Here is an 18,113-nt window from a genome sequence, read left to right on the forward strand (position 1 = left end):
ATACTGCTCAGAATTTCGGAGATGGGCAGCTGATACTGGTTGGAATGATGCTGCACTCCGAAGTCAATTTTGCCATGGTCTTTCAGAGGGATTGAAAGATGCATTTGCCTTTCATGAGAGGCCTATCTCCTTGGAATCTGCTATGTCTCAGGCCGTTCGTATTGACAGGCGTCTTAGAGAGAGAGGAGAGATCTCTCCTTCCTGTCATACTCAGTCCCAGGACAGTGCAGCGGTCTCATTCTGTGCGCAGGGGTCCTAGTCACTGTCAGCCCCTTCTGAGCAGGAGCCCATGCAGCTGGGTTTGATTGCCTCTGACAATAGAAGATTCAGCCCGCATGGGAAGGTTTTGTTTTTGTTGTGGAGGTATAAATCATTTGGCAAATGTTTGTCCCTCTAGGAGATTCAGGCAGTTTTCTGGGAGTAATAAAGAAACAAAAAGGAAAAAATCTTTTAAAAATGTTCCATCTGTTACTATTGGCAGGGTTGAGGCGGAAATTGAAGGTTTTCCGCTTGCTTGTAGTTCCCGTTTTGTCCTGCCTGCCAGGGTGGCGCTAGAGAGCAAGAACATTTTTTTTTGTATTAGTGTATTTGGATGACATTTTGATTTTTTCTCCTGATTTCAAAACTCATAAGGAACACTTACGTCAGGTCTTGCTCATCCTGCGGGAGAATAAATTATATGCAAAACTGGAAAAATGTGTGTTTGCGGTTCCAGAGATTCAATTTCTGGGGTTTCTTCTCTCCGCTCCTGGTTTTCGCATGGACCCCGAGAAGGTCCGCGCTGTGCTTGAGTGGGAGCTTCCTGAGAATCAGAAGGCGCTGATGCGTTTTTTAGGCTTTGCCAATTATTACAGGAAGTTTATTTTGAATTATTCCTCTATTATTAAACCACTCACTGATATGACTAGAAAGGGGGTAGATTTTTCTTCCTGGTCGGTAGAGGCGCGTAAGGCCTTTTCTAATATCAAGGAGAGTTTTGCTTCCGCTCCCATCTTGGTACAACCTGATATTTCTCTACCCTTCATAATTGAGGTTGATGCTTCTGAGGTGGGTGTGGGTGCGGTCTTGTCTCAGGGTTCCTCTCCTGCCAAATGGCGACCGTGTGCCTTTTTCTCGAAGAAACTCTCCTCCGCAGAGAGAAATTACGATGTGGGAGATAGGGAATTGTTGGCCATTAAGTTGGCTTTTGAGGAATGGCGCCATTGGCTAGAGGGAGCCAGACACCCTATTACCGTGTTTACTGACCATAAAAATCTGGCCTACTTGGAATCAGCCAAGCGTCTGAAACCGAGACAGGCCAGATGGTCTTTGTTCTTTTCAAGGTTTAATTTTGTTGTCACGTTCCGCCCTGGGGTTAAGAATGTGAAGGCAGATGCCCTGTCACGTTGTTTTCCGGGAGGTGGGAATTTTTCAAGACCCGGGTCCCATTTTGGCTGAATGTGTGGTGGTCTCTGCTCTTTTTCCTGAATTGGAGGCAGAGGTGCAGGCAGCCCAGTCAGAGGCTCCTGATCTTTGTCCTCCTGGGAGGTTGTTTGTGCCTCTCGCTTTAAGACACAAGATTTTTAAGGAACACCACGATACGGTCCTTGCTGGGCACCCGGGGGCAAGAGCCACAGTGGATCTCATCGCTCTGAGATTCTGGTGGCCTGCGCTTCGTAAGTCGGTTGAGGGTTTTGTGGCAGCCTGCGAGACTTGCGCTCGTGCCAAAGTCCCTCATTCACGGCCATCAGGTCCTCTCCTTCCCTTACCCATTCCTTCCCGTTATTGGACACAACTGTCCATGGACTTCATAACGGACCTGCCTCGTTCCTCGGGGAAGACTGTGATTCTGGTGGTGGTGGACCGTTTTAGAAAAATGGTGCATTTCATCCCTTTTCCTGGTTTGCCCAATGCTAAGACGCTGGCGCAGGCATTTATTGATCACATTGTCAAATTGCATGGTATTCCTTCAGACATAGTCTCTGATAGGGGCACGCAGTTTGTTTCCAGATTCTGGAAGGCTTTCTGTTCTCGCTTGGGGGTTCGGTTGTCATTCTCTTCTGCTTTCCACCCGCAGTCGAATGGCCAGACAGAGCGCATCAATCAGAATCTGGAGACATATCTGCGCTGTTTTGTGCGGAGAATCAGGAGGATTGGTGTTCTTTTTTGTCCCTTGCTGAGTTTGCTTTAAATAACCGTCGTCAGGAGTCCTCTGATAAGTCACCATTTTTTGGTGCATATGGGTTTCATCCGCAGTTTGAGACTTTCTCGGGAGAGGGGTCTTCTGGTTTACCTGATGAGGACAGATTCTCCTCGTCTTTGTCATCTATTTGGCAAAAGATTCAGGATAATCTAAAGAGCATGAGTGAGAGATATAAGCGTGTGGCAGATAAGAGACGTGTGCCTGGTCCGGACCTGAATGTTGGTGATCTGGTGTGGTTGTCTACCAAGAATATCAAATTGAAGGTTCCCTCCTGGAAGTTGGGTCCTAGGTTTATTGGGCCTTACAAAATCCTGTCTGTCATCAATCCTGTTGCCTACCGTCTTGATCTTCCTCAGACTTGGAAGATCCATAATGTTTTTCATAAGTCCTTATTGAAACCTTATGTTCAACCCATTGTACCCTCGCCTTTGCCTCCTCCTCCGATTATGGTTGATGGGAATCTTGAATTTCAGGTCTCTAGGATTGTCGATTCTCGTGTTGTCCGCGGTTCTCTCCAGTACCTCGGTATTGGGTATAAAAAGAGCTTCTCAGAGTGGCAGTGTCTCTCAGAAGCCAAGATGGGTAGAGGATCACCAATTCCCACAATGTTGCACAGAAAGATAGTGGAGCAATATCAGAAAGGTGTTACCCAGCGAAAAATTGCAAAGACTTTGCATCTATCATCATCAACTGTGCATAACATCATCCGAAGATTCAGAGAATCTGGAACAATCTCTGTGCGTAAGGGTCAAGGCCGTAAAACCATACTGGATGCCCGTGATCTCCGGGCCCTTAAACGACACTGCACCACAAAGAGGAATGCTACTGTAAAAGAAATCACAAAATGGGCTTAGGAATACTTCCAGAAACCATTGTCAGTGAACACAATCCACCGTGCCACCCGCCGTTGCCAGCGCAAACTCTACAGTGCAAAGAAGAAGCCATTTCTAAGCAAGATCCACAAGCTCAGGCGTTTTCACTGGACCAGGGATCATTTAAAATGGAGTGTGGCAAAATGGAAGACTGTTCTGTGGTCAGACGAGTCACGATTCGAAGTTCTTTTTGGAAATCTGGGACGCCATGTCATCCGGACCAAAGAGGACAAGGACAACCCAAGTTGTTATCAACGCTCAGTTCAGAAGCCTGCATCTCTGATGGTATGGGGTTGCATGAGTGCGTGTGGCATGGGCAGCTTGCATGTCTGGAAAGGCACCATCAATGCAGAAAAATATATTCAGGTTCTAGAACAACATATGCTCCCATCCAGATGTCATCTCTTTCAGGGAAGACCCTGCATTTTTCAACAAGGTAATGCCAGACCACATTCTGCATCAATCACAACATCATGGCTCCGGGTACTGAAATGGCCAGTCTGCAGTCCAGATCTTTCACCTATTTGGAGCATCATAAAGAGGAAGGTGCAACAAAGAAGGCCCAAGACGATTGAACAGTTAGAGGCCTGTATTAGACAAGAATGGGAGAGCATTCCTATTTCTAAACTTGAGAAACTGGTCTCCTCGGTCCCCAGACGTCTGTTGAGTGTTGTAAGAAGAAGGGTAGATGCCACACAGTGGTGAAAATGGCCTTGTCCCAACTTTTTGGGGATTTGTTGACACCATGAAATTCTGATTCAACATATTTTTCCCTTAAAATGGTACATTTTCTCAGTTTAAACTTTTGTTCCGTGATTTATGTTGTATTCTGAATAAAATATTAGAAGTTGGCACCTCCACATCATTGCATTCAGTTTTTATTCACGATTTGTATAGTGTCCCAACTTTTTTGGAATCCGGTTTGTAGTTATGTATTATAATCATGTATTTGCGCATTCACAATATGAAATTGATATGTATTAGTTTAGAGTTGAGCGGACACCTGGATGCTCGGGTTCGAGTTCGGGACCCGAACTTGACCCCGGACCCGAACCCCATTGAAGTCAATGGGGACCCTAACTTTTGAGCACTAAAATTGCTGTAAAAATGTCATGGAAAGGGCTAGAGGGCTGAAAATGGCATCAAAATATACGTAAAAATAAAAAATAAGATTCTTGATCTAGGAGGACGAGGTCCATATGGAGTAGGAGGTTGAGGAGGCGGTGGATGTGGCAGTGTAGGTGGAAGCGGCGGTGGAGGAGGAGGTAGCCTACACTGCTTTTTGGTTTTAAATTTATTTTTATTTTTTTTAAATTAGGGAACACCCCAAAACATTGAGAAATATAACCTGTGATAACCCCCTTCAGTCATGCTAAACAAACGTTCAGACAATACACTGGCTGCAGGGCAGGCCAGCACCTCCAAGGCGTAAAGGGCAAGCTCAGGCCATGTGCCCAATTTGGAGACCCAGAAGTTGCAGGGGGTAGAACCATCAGTCAGTTCGTGTAGGCGTGTGCAAACATACTGCCCCGTGATGTTCACGATCCAATTGGATATCTGCTCTATCAACTTTCGATGTTCTTTTCTCCGGCCTTTCATGTTAATCACGGTTAGCGGCAAATCAGGGTTCCACGCCGGAGAGGGAGCATGAGAAAGAGAGACACATCCAAGGGAGATCAATGGATGAAATTTAATTGTGATCGAGCGGAAATGTGGGAGAAGCTATTAAAACAGAAGAATTGAAGGAAAGGAGGGGGCGCGCGGCAATTACCCACTCCCGACTCGGAAAGGTAGTGATGATAAATAACAATACAGGACTCTTAAGATCCCCTGTTAGTGGAATGATTAATAAAAAATTATAGGGAATGTCACTGGGGTATTTGGGATTTGGAAAAGTTAGCCAGGAGAGGCCTTGCTGCCGCTTTGTTGACTCTAGATAACTTCTGACTGATCGCATGTCCCTGTGACGTCGAACATTTATTTGGATATCTTCTCTATCAACTTTCGATGTTGTTTTCTGAGCCTGCCATGTTGATCATGGTTATCGGCGAATCAGGGTTCCACGCCGGAGAGGGAGAGTGAGAAAGGGAGACCTCATCCAAGGGAGGTCAATGGCTGCAATGGGATGAAGCGGAAATGTGGGACAAGTCATTAAAACAGAAGGAAAGGGCCAATTAAAGACGAATTTTAGAAACTTAAGTCCCTGTCACCTATGAAGAGCAGGGGGTTTTCATCACCAGAAATGGGTTAATGTCACCCACCAATTGAACAGATTATTTTTAAAATTTTTGGTCCCTGTTACCTATGCAGAGCAGGGGTTTATTCACTGCAAAAATTGTAAAATGTCACCCAAAAATGTAACAGAAAAATTAATGAAATTTAATAACCTGTCTACTAGGTAGAGCAGGGGTCTATCATAGCCAAAAATGTGTGAATTTCACCCAAAAATGTAACAGACAAATTAGTGATTTTTTTTACCTGTCTACTAGGTATAGCAGTGGTATATCACACCCAAATATTGTTGTATTTCACCCAAAAATGTAACAGACAAATTTGTGAAATGGCATAAAATAAAATACGTACAAATAAAAAAAGAAAAACTTGATTTTGGAAGTGAAGGTCTATATGGAGTGGGAGTTCGAGGAGGCGGTGGACGTAGCAGTGTAGGTGGAAGCTGCAGTGGAGGAGGATGAGGTAGCCAACACTGTTTTTTGGTTTTATTTATTAGTTTTTATTTATTTATTAGGGTACACTCAAAAAGAGTATGAAATATCCAAAATACAAGAATAAGCAATTGCAATGTAGTATAACAATGGCTGATTAAGGCCGGTATACATGTCTATTCTGCACAAGTCATGTGGGATCCATGCCTGGTTCATTTTAATGAACGTGAGCTTGTCCACATTGGCTGTGGACAAGCAGCTGCGCTTGTCTGCGATAACACCCCCTGTGTGTGCTAAACACACGTTCAGCTAATACACTGGCTGCAGGGTAGGCCAGCACCTCCAAGGTGAAAAGGGCAAGCTCAGGCCATGTGCCCAATTAGGAGACCTAAAAGTTGAATGGGGCAGACCCTTCATTCAGTGCAAGTAGGCGTGTGCACGCATACTGTTCCACCATGTTGGTGAAATGCTGCCTCCTGCTAAGACGTTTCATATCAGCTGGTGGTGCTGGTTGTTGTGGCGTGCTGACAAAGCTTTTTCACATTTCGGCCATGCTAATCCTGCCTTCTGAGGTGCTGGTGGTGCTCCAGCTGCGTTGGTGACCTCTTCCTCCTCCTCTGCCTTCGCCTTGTGCTTCCACTGTGCCCCCGCTGTTAGGTGGGAATGCCACCAGCAGCACGTCTACCAGCTTGCGCTTGTACATGCGCATCTTAAGATCACGCTTTAGTGAGGGAATTAAGGGCGGTACGTTGTCCTTGTAACGGGGATCCAGCAGCATGGCCACCCAGTAATCAGCACAAGTTAGAATGTGGGAAACTCGACGGTCGTTGCGGAGACACTGCAGCTGTCGTTTACCCCTGGCTGTGCTGAAGTTGGTGGTGAAGGTGTTATGCTTACCGGGTGAGGAGCCAGTAGTGAATAAGGAAGCGGAGTAGGAGGAGGAAGCAACAGGAGACAAACTAAAGCGCCCTGCAATCCTTGGTGGTGAAAGGACATGGGCCAAACTGCTATCCGCCTCAGGCCCAGCCGCCACTGCATTTACCCAGTGTGCTGTAAGGGAGATATAACGTCCCTGACCGTGCTTACTGGTCCACGTATCTGTAGTGAGTTGCACCTTTCCACAGATGGTGTTGCCCAGTGCACACCTGATTTTGTCCCCCACTTGGCTGTGCAGGGAAGTGATGGCACACCTGGAAAAGTAGGGGCGGCTGGGCACGACGTACTGTGGGACAGCCATTGCCATAAGGCTTTTAAAGCTCTCCGTCTCCACCAGATGGAATGACAGACTTTCTGCACCCTGCTCCCTCTTCTGCTGTGCTAGTGGCTTTGTGTGACCACTGCTTCTTCCTCCGAACTACACAGGTCACTCGCATGACCTTGATTCCATGTGGGGTCGAGGACCTCATTGTCCTCCACATTATCTTCCACCCAGTCTTCACCCCTGCCCTCCTTGTCGGTCTGCACACTTTCGAAAGCCCCAGCAGTTGGCACCTGTGTTTCGTCATCATCTGAGACGTGCTGCGATGGTCCTCCCAGGTACTCACCTTGAAACCTAAGTGGTTGGGCATCGGTGCACTCAATCTCTTCCACTTCTGGCGCAGGGCTATGTGGAAACCCTGCTAACAGAGTCATCAAAAATCCGAAGAGACTGCTGCATGACTTAGGGCTCAGACTGCTTGGCTGATTTGCAAGGGGGTGAGGGAAAAGACTGATGGACATCGGCTGCAGGTGCCAACTCTGATCTTTCAACAGGAGACTGGTTGGGAGACAATGTGAAGGAATTGGAGGCACTGTCAGCAACCCAATCTACTATCGCCTATACTTGTTCTGGCCTCACCATTCGTAGTGCCGCATTAGGCCTGACCAAATACCGCTAAATGTTCTGTCGCCTACTCGCACCTGAGGAAGGTGTTTCAATTGTGCGTGTAGCTGGCACAGATCAACCACATCCTCTCCCTGCAACAGGAGCTCCACCAGCAGCACCACGACCAGGGCCACGTCCCTTATTTGACACTCTCCTCATATTTCTCAAATTTAGAATCTTGCCCAAAAAGTGTGTTTTTTTAAATAGCAGAATAGAACAACAGTATATAAAGGGTAATTAGGATAATTTTTCAAGCTTGTTTTTAACAATCACAGATGCAGAAAAGTCTGCAATATTAAGTATTTTGCCCAAAATGGATGTTCTTTTAATAACAGAATATGACAGCAATATATAACGCTTGAATTTCACACGTACAGATGCAGCAAGGGCTGTAAAATTGAGTCTTTTTTTAAAACTAAGAAAATGATAGCTGCATTTCTAGCTTAAATTGCACACTGACTAGTGTGGCAGAGGCCCAAGATGGAGGTTATTGCCGAAATGGGTGTTTTTTAAAAGCTAGATTGTTATTGCAGTATTTCAAGCTTGGATTTCAATGTCACAAAAACACATATGCAGTGCTGGTGCACTGAGCTTGCATAAAATGGCAGCCGCCACCCACCTAACTAACAGACGGATAAAGGTTTTTTTCTCTGTCACTGTGCTCTGTCACAAAATCTATGTAAATCGCTGAGTTCAATTGCAGTTCTGATTAAAGTTACTTTCCTATTCTCTCCCTCACAGCAGCAGCATCCTATCCCTAAACTAAGCACAGCTTATATAGAGTCTGGGTCACATGCTGCACTGGCCAATCACAGCCATGCCATTAGTAGGCATGGCTGTAATGGTTTCTAAGGGCACAGAGTTAAACGCTTGTTGATTGGCAATTCTGCAGCCTTTCAAAAAGCACCAATAAATTGACGAACACCGAACCTGAACTTTTACTGAAATGTTCGGGTCCGGGGTCCAAAAATCCTAAAGTTCGGGTTCACTCAACCCTATATTTGTTGTATAAAGTCTTTTGTTTTGCCATTATTATTAATCTTAACTTAATCATGATTGTCTATATAAATATCTTATTCACTTTTTTCACTTATTTCACTTTTTATCACTTTTATTTTCCTTTTGCATGATTACTGTCACAATCACTTGCACACTTTGCACCTTCACTTTATTTATTTAATCAGATGTATTATTAAAAATCAAAGTTATTAATCAATCATGAATATACTTTATATGGCCCATGATAATATATTAGTTTTATGTACAATTAATTGATATGTTTTGCTCCTGATACAGTCTAGCAGTTTTTTGTGCCGTGCGCTGTAGTAATAGACATGCAGTTTGTTGATCCCAGACCGACGACTGCGAAGTCTCGCTAAATTTCGGGTGCCCTGCTGTGGAGCACATGTCGGAAGTTTGGGTATGCGCTCCACAGCTGGGTACGACTCGGCAAGGAACTATTTACTTCAATTGCTACTATTTATATGGGGGTATTAGATCTATGCAATCAGTTGATATATTTGGGCCCCAACCTATACTGTATATGCTATTATGTTAACAATATTGGATATGTTTAGTCCTGGATATCTAAGACTAAGTGACTTCATGCATTCTAATGTGGAACACATGTGGAACAAGTGAACGTATATTCCTGCTCCAATTACAGCCCACCTCTCCCATCCACATTTAATCAGTCATTAACAGGGTATAAATAAGCATAGGAACCAACATCATGTTAACCCCTGAGGAAGCTGAAAAGTGAAACATACGTCGGGTGGAGGGACACTGGTCTGTATCTTAACTATCATGTTGGGCTATACCATGTCTTTTTAATATGTGAACCCACTATTGATCTTTATGTATTATTGCCTTCATTTTCTGTTGTCTTGGGACTTATATCCTCCATTTTGGTTAGCACTATGCACTTTATATATAGGAATGATTGGGCACACCTAAGATACTTGGAGACCAATTTATTAAGGTTGTTCAAATAGTTAATTGATAAAAGACAGTAGTAGAATAAAATGGTAGGAATAAAAACAGCAGTGCGAATTTGGCAGTGCTATTAATGTGTAAAACTGTCACGTAATAAAATAAGATTAGATGCGTATGTGACCGAAAGGAGGCTCAGAGTAATGCCTGCCCGGCAGTACCAGTGACTATGAGCCTCGTTGCGACCACAGTGGACAGTAAATGTGAATATTCCAATAACAGTCAATAAAATTATATACTTTATAAATTAAGAATGCCGGGTGGGTAAAACCTATATAAATATAAATGTAAATATCAAAAGTCCGGATGTACTAGGTCGAGATCCTTCTGGTATTGGCACCCACTAACAGCAGCAGAAGAGTGTTTAAAAGAGGTTGCAGGGTTTAAAGTCAAGGTTTCTCTGTCTCTGACCCGGCGGCGTCCCGCTTACAGTCAGAGAACAATCCCGTGATGAGACAACAAGTGGTTCACAGTCTTACCAGTGTTGGAGGGTTCTCCTGATTCGGAGATACCTCGGCCGTCTATCGAAACCTTCCTTCAGTCTTTGCCTTTATAATGAGATGGATCCAGCGGTAGCTTGAGTGCGTCACTTCTGTGATTGCTGCACGTGTCCCGCTTATTTGGCTCCAAAGCTGCCGGGTTTTCCAGGCTTGGTTTCAGATCGGCTCCGTTCGGTACACTGGCTCAGAGTGGTCTTCAAATTAGTTGGATGCGGTGCACTCGCATAAGATTGGGGGGTCAGACCAGACGCGTTTCGGGGCTATGATGTCCCCTTCCTCAGTGGCTATCCGACCTCCCCAAATGACCATCCTTTTATACCCTATGAGAGGGCTTTACAAGATCCGATGTGGATTTTAGTTCCGGAAGTCTGATGTGAATCATTAACCCGTCAGATGAAAGTTCACTCTTTAATGTAGTGTGCCGGATTTACTTGCTTCATTTTGAATTAGACATATTCAGTCTGTGCCGTAACTTATCCGATCGTATTGTCTTTACATTTATTAAAAATGGCAATGAAGTTGAGATTAAAAGTAAAAGAGAACAATGGTGGATAATTTTACGTTTCACTTATGTTTGTGTTTCTCCCACAAACCGCTGAAGCGATGGCATATACGATAGGGTTCCAGCGTTACAGCAGTTGCAACATATATGACACATTGTAACCAAGATTTATGACAAATTCATACAATATATAAAAACAATGTGTGTTAAGATGTGGAATCTGAAATAAAAGTAAGAAGATAGATATATAAGATAATGATAAAAGGAAAAATAAAAAGAGGAAAAAATAACAATAGTTTTGCTTAGTCCTGCTCTGATGGTATTTGATCATGTGTTAACATCAGAGTATTTTTTTGTGTAGTTTGTCCCTATATCAGAGAACCAATACTCTGTTCCCATACGTATAATTTGTATATTAATGAATATGTCAGTTCACTTTTGGTCTTCTTTAGAGTTTTGAAAGCATTATGTGTCCTATCGGTACAAGCTGTCGTTAATACCCACACGGACTATCTATAAAAATGGATGAATAGGTGATGCAGACATATGGGCCGTCTGTAAAAATATAGAAAAACTAGGAAAATGTTTTTTTATATATATTTGGTAAAAATGTAAAAGAGGAAAATGGGATATTAAAAAGATAAAATAGAGATAAAAATATAAAAATTAATTTTAGGTGAATTGTGAAATATAACATGATGGATCCTATAAAATTCCACACTCTATGTAGATTATGTGGATTAGAAATAGACGAGATACTTAAAGTTGTTAAAGACCAGTGTTATTATCCCCCTCAAGTAAGAGAGAGAAGTAGACAAAGTAAGAAATCGTTAAGAATATTAAAACCATATTGGAAAAATATATGTTTTCTGTATATATATTTTTTTTATATATATACACACATATATAATTTTTACTTCTTCTTTCCTTTGTTTGACCAAAAATACATAGAGTAGTTGGGATGAGGCCATACACAGTCGGTCGATGCTCAATGTTGTGGGACTGTCGTCAAGGGGGAACCAGCCGTGGCGTAAAGCAACTCGGCATAGTTCACCCTCAAAGGCAGTCCCCAACCTATATTTATAAAAAGCCGAAAAGTTCATATTCTGCATTTAAGCCATCTGGAATCATAGTCTCCAATTCAAAAATTCTTTGTGTCTCTAGTCTCGACATTTTGCTGATGTGGTTCCCTTTTCTCCAGCTTATAGGCACTTTGTCTATGGCCGCAAATTTTAAATTGGATGGGTCGCTATTGTGTGCAATTTTAAAATGTTTCGAGAGTGAGTGAGTTTCTACTCCCTTTTTGATGTTGGCTATGTGTTCCGAAAGGCGTTTTTTAAGGGTTCTCTTAGTCCTGCCTATGTACTGACGTTTACAGGGGCACTCTATTATGTAAATAACGTTTTCTGTGCTACAGGTTAAAAAGTCTTTTATAGTATGTTTATATCCGTTTGTGGTTGCAATTATTTCTTTTGTTTGTTTAGTAAATTTTGTCGATTTGCAATTCCCACATTGGCCGCACCTGAAGAAACCCTTAAGATCCATCCATTTTTGGAGTGTTGGGGTCTTTTGACGTTGGTCGTTTTCTTTAACTGTGGGGGCTATCTTGTTTCCCAAATTTGGTGCTTTGGTAAAGACAATCACAGGTTTCAATGGTATTATTGTCCCTATAGTTTTCTCTTTTTTAATAATGTCCCAGTGTTTTTGTATAATATTCCTTATCTTACCATATTCACTACTGTAGGGTAAAATTATCTTTACTTGATTGTCTATTTCTCCTTTACAGTTGATGTTTTTTGGGTTAAAAAATTCCTTTCTATCCATTTTAGTGACTTTATCTAGTGCCAGGTTTAAAAGTTCTTCTGGATATTCCTTTTTTAAAAATTCCAATTTCATTTGCTCCGCCTCTATTTCAAATTGGTCCATCATCGTACAATTTCTTCTCAATCTCCGGAACTGACCTTGCGGAATGTTAGTAAGCCAACTTGGTAAATGGCAACTGTTAAACAGAATGTAACTGTTCCGCGTTGAAGGTTTAATAAACGTGCAAGTTTTGAGTACATTCTCCTCTACATAAATCTTCAAGTCTAGAAATTCTAAAGTTTCTTTACTGTTGGTGCCGGAGAATTTGAGATTAAAATCATTCTGATTAATATCATCTAAAAACTGTTTAAGAGATTCGGGGCCCGATTGCCAAATAAAAAACACATCGTCGATATATCGTTGCCAGAGCACCAGGTCCACCCCCAGTCTGGGAGTCACAGTCTGTTCTTCCCAATCTGCCATAAAAAGATTGGCATAACAAAAAAAAAAAATTTTCCTATTTTTTTCCTAGTTTTTCTATATTTTTACAGACGGCCCATATGTCTGCATCACCTATTCATCCATTTTTATACATAGTCCGTGTGGGTATTAACGACAGCTTGTACCGATAGGACACATAATGCTTTCAAAACTCTAAAGAAGACCAAAAGTGAACTGACATATTCATTAATATACAAATTATACGTATGGGAACAGAGTATTGGTTCTCTGATATAGGGACAAACTACACAAAAAAATACTCTGATGTTAACACATGATCAAATACCATCAGAGCAGGACTAAGCAAAACTATTGTTATTTTTTCCTCTTTTTATTTTTCCTTTTATCATTATCTTATATATCTATCTTCTTACTTTTATTTCAGATTCCACATCTTAACACACATTGTTTTTATATATTGTATGAATTTGTCTTAAATCTTGGTTACAATGTGTCATATATGTTGCAACTGCTGTAACGCTGGAACCCTATCGTATATGCCATCGCTTCAGCGGTTTGTGGGAGAAACACAAACATAAGTGAAACGTAAAATTATCCACCATTGTTCTCTTTTACTTTTAATCTCAACTTCATTGCCATTTTTAATAAATGTAAAGACAATACGATCGGATAAGTTACGGCACAGACTGAATATGTCTAATTCAAAATGAAGCAAGTAAATCCGGCACACTACATTAAAGAGTGAACTTTCATCTGACGGGTTAATGATTCACATCAGACTTCCGGAACTAAAATCCACATCGGATCTTGTAAAGCCCTCTCATAGGGTATAAAAGGATGGTCATTTGGGGAGGTCGGATAGCCACTGAGGAAGGGGACATCATAGCCCCGAAACGCGTCTGGTCTGACCCCCCAATCTTATGCGAGTGCACCGCATCCAACTAATTTGAAGACCACTCTGAGCCAGTGTACCGAACGGAGCCGATCTGAAACCAAGCCTGGAAAACCCGGCAGCTTTGGAGCCAAATAAGCGGGACACGTGCAGCAATCACAGAAGTGACGCACTCAAGCTACCGCTGGATCCATCTCATTATAAAGGCAAAGACTGAAGGAAGGTTTCGATAGACGGCCGAGGTATCTCCGAATCAGGAGAACCCTCCAACACTGGTAAGACTGTGAACCACTTGTTGTCTCATCACGGGATTGTTCTCTGACTGTAAGCGGGACGCCGCCGGGTCAGAGACAGAGAAACCTTGACTTTAAACCCTGCAACCTCTTTTAAACACTTTTCTGCTGCTGTTAGTGGGTGCCATTACCAGAAGGATCTCGACCTAGTACATCCGGACTTTTGATATTTACATTTATATTTATATAGGTTTTACCCACCCGGCATTCTTAATTTATAAAGTATATAATTTTATTGACTGTTATTGGAATATTCACATTTACTGTCCACTGTGGTCGCAACGAGGCTCATAGTCACTGGTACTGCCGGGCAGGCATTACTCTGAGCCTCCTTTCGGTCACATACGCATCTAATCTTATTTTATTACGTGACAGTTTTATACATTAATAGCACTGCCAAATTCGCACTGCTGTTTTTATTCCTACCATTTTATTCTACTACTGTCTTTTATCAATTAACTATTTGAACAACCTTAATAAATTGGTCTCCAAGTATCTTAGGTGTGCCCAATCATTCCTATATATACTTTTGCTTTTTAACAGTGGGGTGACGCTGTAAGTTTGAGAGCACCCTTTTTGGTGTATCAGCCACCCTGTGCATCCAACTAACCTACTCTTTCGACTATGCACTTTATATTTAATCTAATTTTGTGTACCCATGAAGTTTGACAATTGATTTGAATGCCCTATTAAGACTAATTAGGACCTCCTGATATATGAAATTATTTTCTACATGACCACTGTATCCTCCTTTTTCTACATGTGCATGCCACTGTTGTGATTGATTTTATATGTTTATCATCTTGATGTAAATTAATAAAGATATTATTATTCAGTATCTGTTCATGATTTTTTGTGGGGGATTTGTATTTTGGTTTGGTGTATATAATTGTATTTAGCCCCACACTACCCCACCAGTAGTCATTGGCTGGTGGTTTGTATGTTTTTGTGTGGGCAATTTTTTTTTTGCCAATTAGATAGAAACACATATCCTTTTTGTCTAATCTCTTTTTATACATATTTTTCTTATTTTCTGATTGCAGATTATTTAATTCTAATTTTCTGAGCATGATAGGGGCAGCCATCTTGCCTAAGCTGTTCTTAACAGCATTTAGGCTGTAAGCCTAATATGTCCCTTTAATTGGGTCTCCTCAATTACTTTAAAATTGGGTCTCCTCAAGTGATTTAAAACTTAAATGGAACCTGCCACCAGTTTTATGGTGTCCTAACTAAGGGCAACATAAATAAGTGACTGATTCTCTTAGCAAAATGCTGGGTCACTTTCTTTAATTGACCCAGTCATTCTGCCAACATCTTGTATTGAAAAGCTCCAGCTCATAATGATGAGTCATGAATATTTATGAGCTCCTGACTCTCCCCGCCCACCTTCTGCTGATTGACAGTTATTTTCCATATGAATCAGCAGCAGGTGGGCTGGGGAGTGGTTATAGCTCTTAATTAAAAAAAATGCTGGACTCAATGACGTCACGCTGGACTCAAATCAGCTCATTAGCATGCGGCATGTGACATCTTTGTGTGTATATTATGAGGTAACCATCTGTCACACCAGTAAGTGAATACATCTAAGGCACTTTTTAGTAGTTAATGATTGTATATAATCAGTTAGATTATAATCAAATATCCACATGACAGGTTCACTTTAACATTTATTAGAAATAATAGCATAAAAATATTACTTAAGTCCCACAGTGAATGTTAAAACTATCAGTTCACCCCTTTGTTGTATTTCTGATGCTATATAGGAAAGATAAGACAGATGGGCAGATTTGTACATATATACATATATATATATATATATATATATATATACTGCCTCGGATGGTAGATACACTATAAATCAATGTCTAGTGCCAAGAAGTTTTTAAGTGTATCAAAAAACACAATGGGTGAGATTTATCAAACTGGTGTAAAGTAAAACTGGCTTAGTTGCCCATAGAAACCAGTCAGATTTTTCATTTTTCATTGCTCCTTTGGAAAATGAAAGGTGGAACCTGATTGGTTGCTATGGGCAACTAAACCAGTTCTACACCAATTTGATAAATCTCCCTCAATGTGCCTTACTTAGTTGCATCTCAAATAGCCTAGAATGGTTTTCAGATTGAATATACAGGGTGGGCCATTTATATGGATACACCTTAATAAAATGGGAATGGTTGGTGATATTAACTTCCTGTTTGTGGCACATTAGTATATGTGAGGGGGGAAACTTTTCAAGATGGGTGGTGACCATGGCGGTCATTTTGAAGTCGGCCAGTTTGAATCCAACTTTTGTTTTTTCAATAGGAAGAGGGTCATGGGACACATCAAACTTATTGAGAATTTCACAAGAAAACAATGGTGTGCTTGGTTTTAACGTAACTTTATTCTTTCATGAGTTATCTACAAGTTTCTGACCACTTAAAAAATGTGTTCAATGTGCTGCCCATTGTGTTGGATTGTCAATGCAACCCTCTTCTCCCACTCTTCACACACTGATAGCAACACCGCAGGAGAAATGCTAGCACAGGCTTCCAGTATCCGTAGTTTCAGGTGCTGCACATCTCGTATCTTCACAGCATATGAAGTCACTTTAACTGACCACATTTTAGAAACTACACCTCTCAAATTATTTAAAACTGGTTTTACAAGCTATGTTAACCCTTTAGGTGTTCCCCAAGAATGAAAAACAAATGGAGGTGAAATTGACAATTTCCAGTCTTTGTACAGATTTTTTATTTTAATCCAATCCTATAACACAGCAAGGGTTAACAGCAAAACAAACCTTATTATTTAATACCCTGATTCTGCAGTTTACAAAAACACCCCATTTATGTTCGTAAAAAGCTCTATGGACACACAGCAGGGTTCAGAAGGAAAGGAGCTTTTGCTGGAATGGTTTGTGGATGTCGTGTCATATTTGAAGGCACACCAAGGCACCCCTACAGTAGAAACCCCCAAAAAGTGACACCATTTTGGAAACTACACCCCTCGAATAACTTATTGAGTGTTTTCCTGACCACTTTGACCCACAGGTGTGTCATAATATTCAGAAATACTTGGCTGTGAAAATGAAAAATGCCATTTTTTTACAAGAAAAAGCCACTTAAGCCCAAATTTTTCACTTTAACAAGGGTTAACAGAAGCAAATGCACCCCATAATTTGTTACGCATTTTCTCTTAAATATGGCAACACCCGATAGGTGGTCGTAAACTGCTGTATGAGCAGACGGCAGAATTCAAAAAGGAAAGGGGCCGCATCTGCATTTTCTAATATGGAATTTGCTGATTTTAAGGGCCATAGCTTTTTTATTTTTTGTTGTTGACTGAGCTCAGTGGCGGCTCATTTTTTGCGGGATTGGCTGTAGTTTTTTGGGTACATATGACTTTATAATCGCTTTTTATAAAAAAATTATGAGGTGAAAAGGGCTAGTATTGCAATTCTGCCAGTATTTTTTTTATTTTTTATGGGGTTCTCCATGTGATATATTTGATAACATAATTTTATTCTGTGAGTTGATATTGTTATGGTAAAACCAAATTTATATTGTTTTATTCATGTTCTACCACTTTTATATCATAAAATAACTTTATTAATTATTATTTTTTGCATCACCAAATCGAAGACCCATAAGTTTTTTTATTTTTCCATCAATGTAGCTGTGTGAGAGCTTCTTTTTTTGCAGGAAATGCTGTGATTTTTACTAGTACAATTTTGGGGTCTGTATGACTTTTTGAGTGCTTTTAGTTCCATTTTTTAGGAGGTGAAGCTGGCAAAAATTGCATTTCTGTCAGTGTTTTATTTTTTATGGGGTTCTCCATGTTGCATATCTGATATAATTTAATTCTGTGGGTTGATACGGTTATGGTGACACCAAATTTGTATAGTTTTTTTCATGCTCTACCACTTTTATATCATAAAATCACTTTTTGTTAAACTGGCTGTGACGATCTGCGCTGCGATTGGACAGCGCTACAGTCAGGGAGAAGGAGATGCCCGCGGAGAAAGTCTCCTCCTTATTGCTCTGATGCTCAGTATTTGCATACTGAGCGGGAGAAATCCGGTGGGGCACAGTGTGGCATAGGAGGCA

Source organism: Bufo gargarizans, chromosome 1 (genome assembly GCF_014858855.1).
Source record: "Bufo gargarizans isolate SCDJY-AF-19 chromosome 1, ASM1485885v1, whole genome shotgun sequence".
Taxonomy (NCBI): Eukaryota; Metazoa; Chordata; class Amphibia; order Anura; family Bufonidae; genus Bufo; species Bufo gargarizans.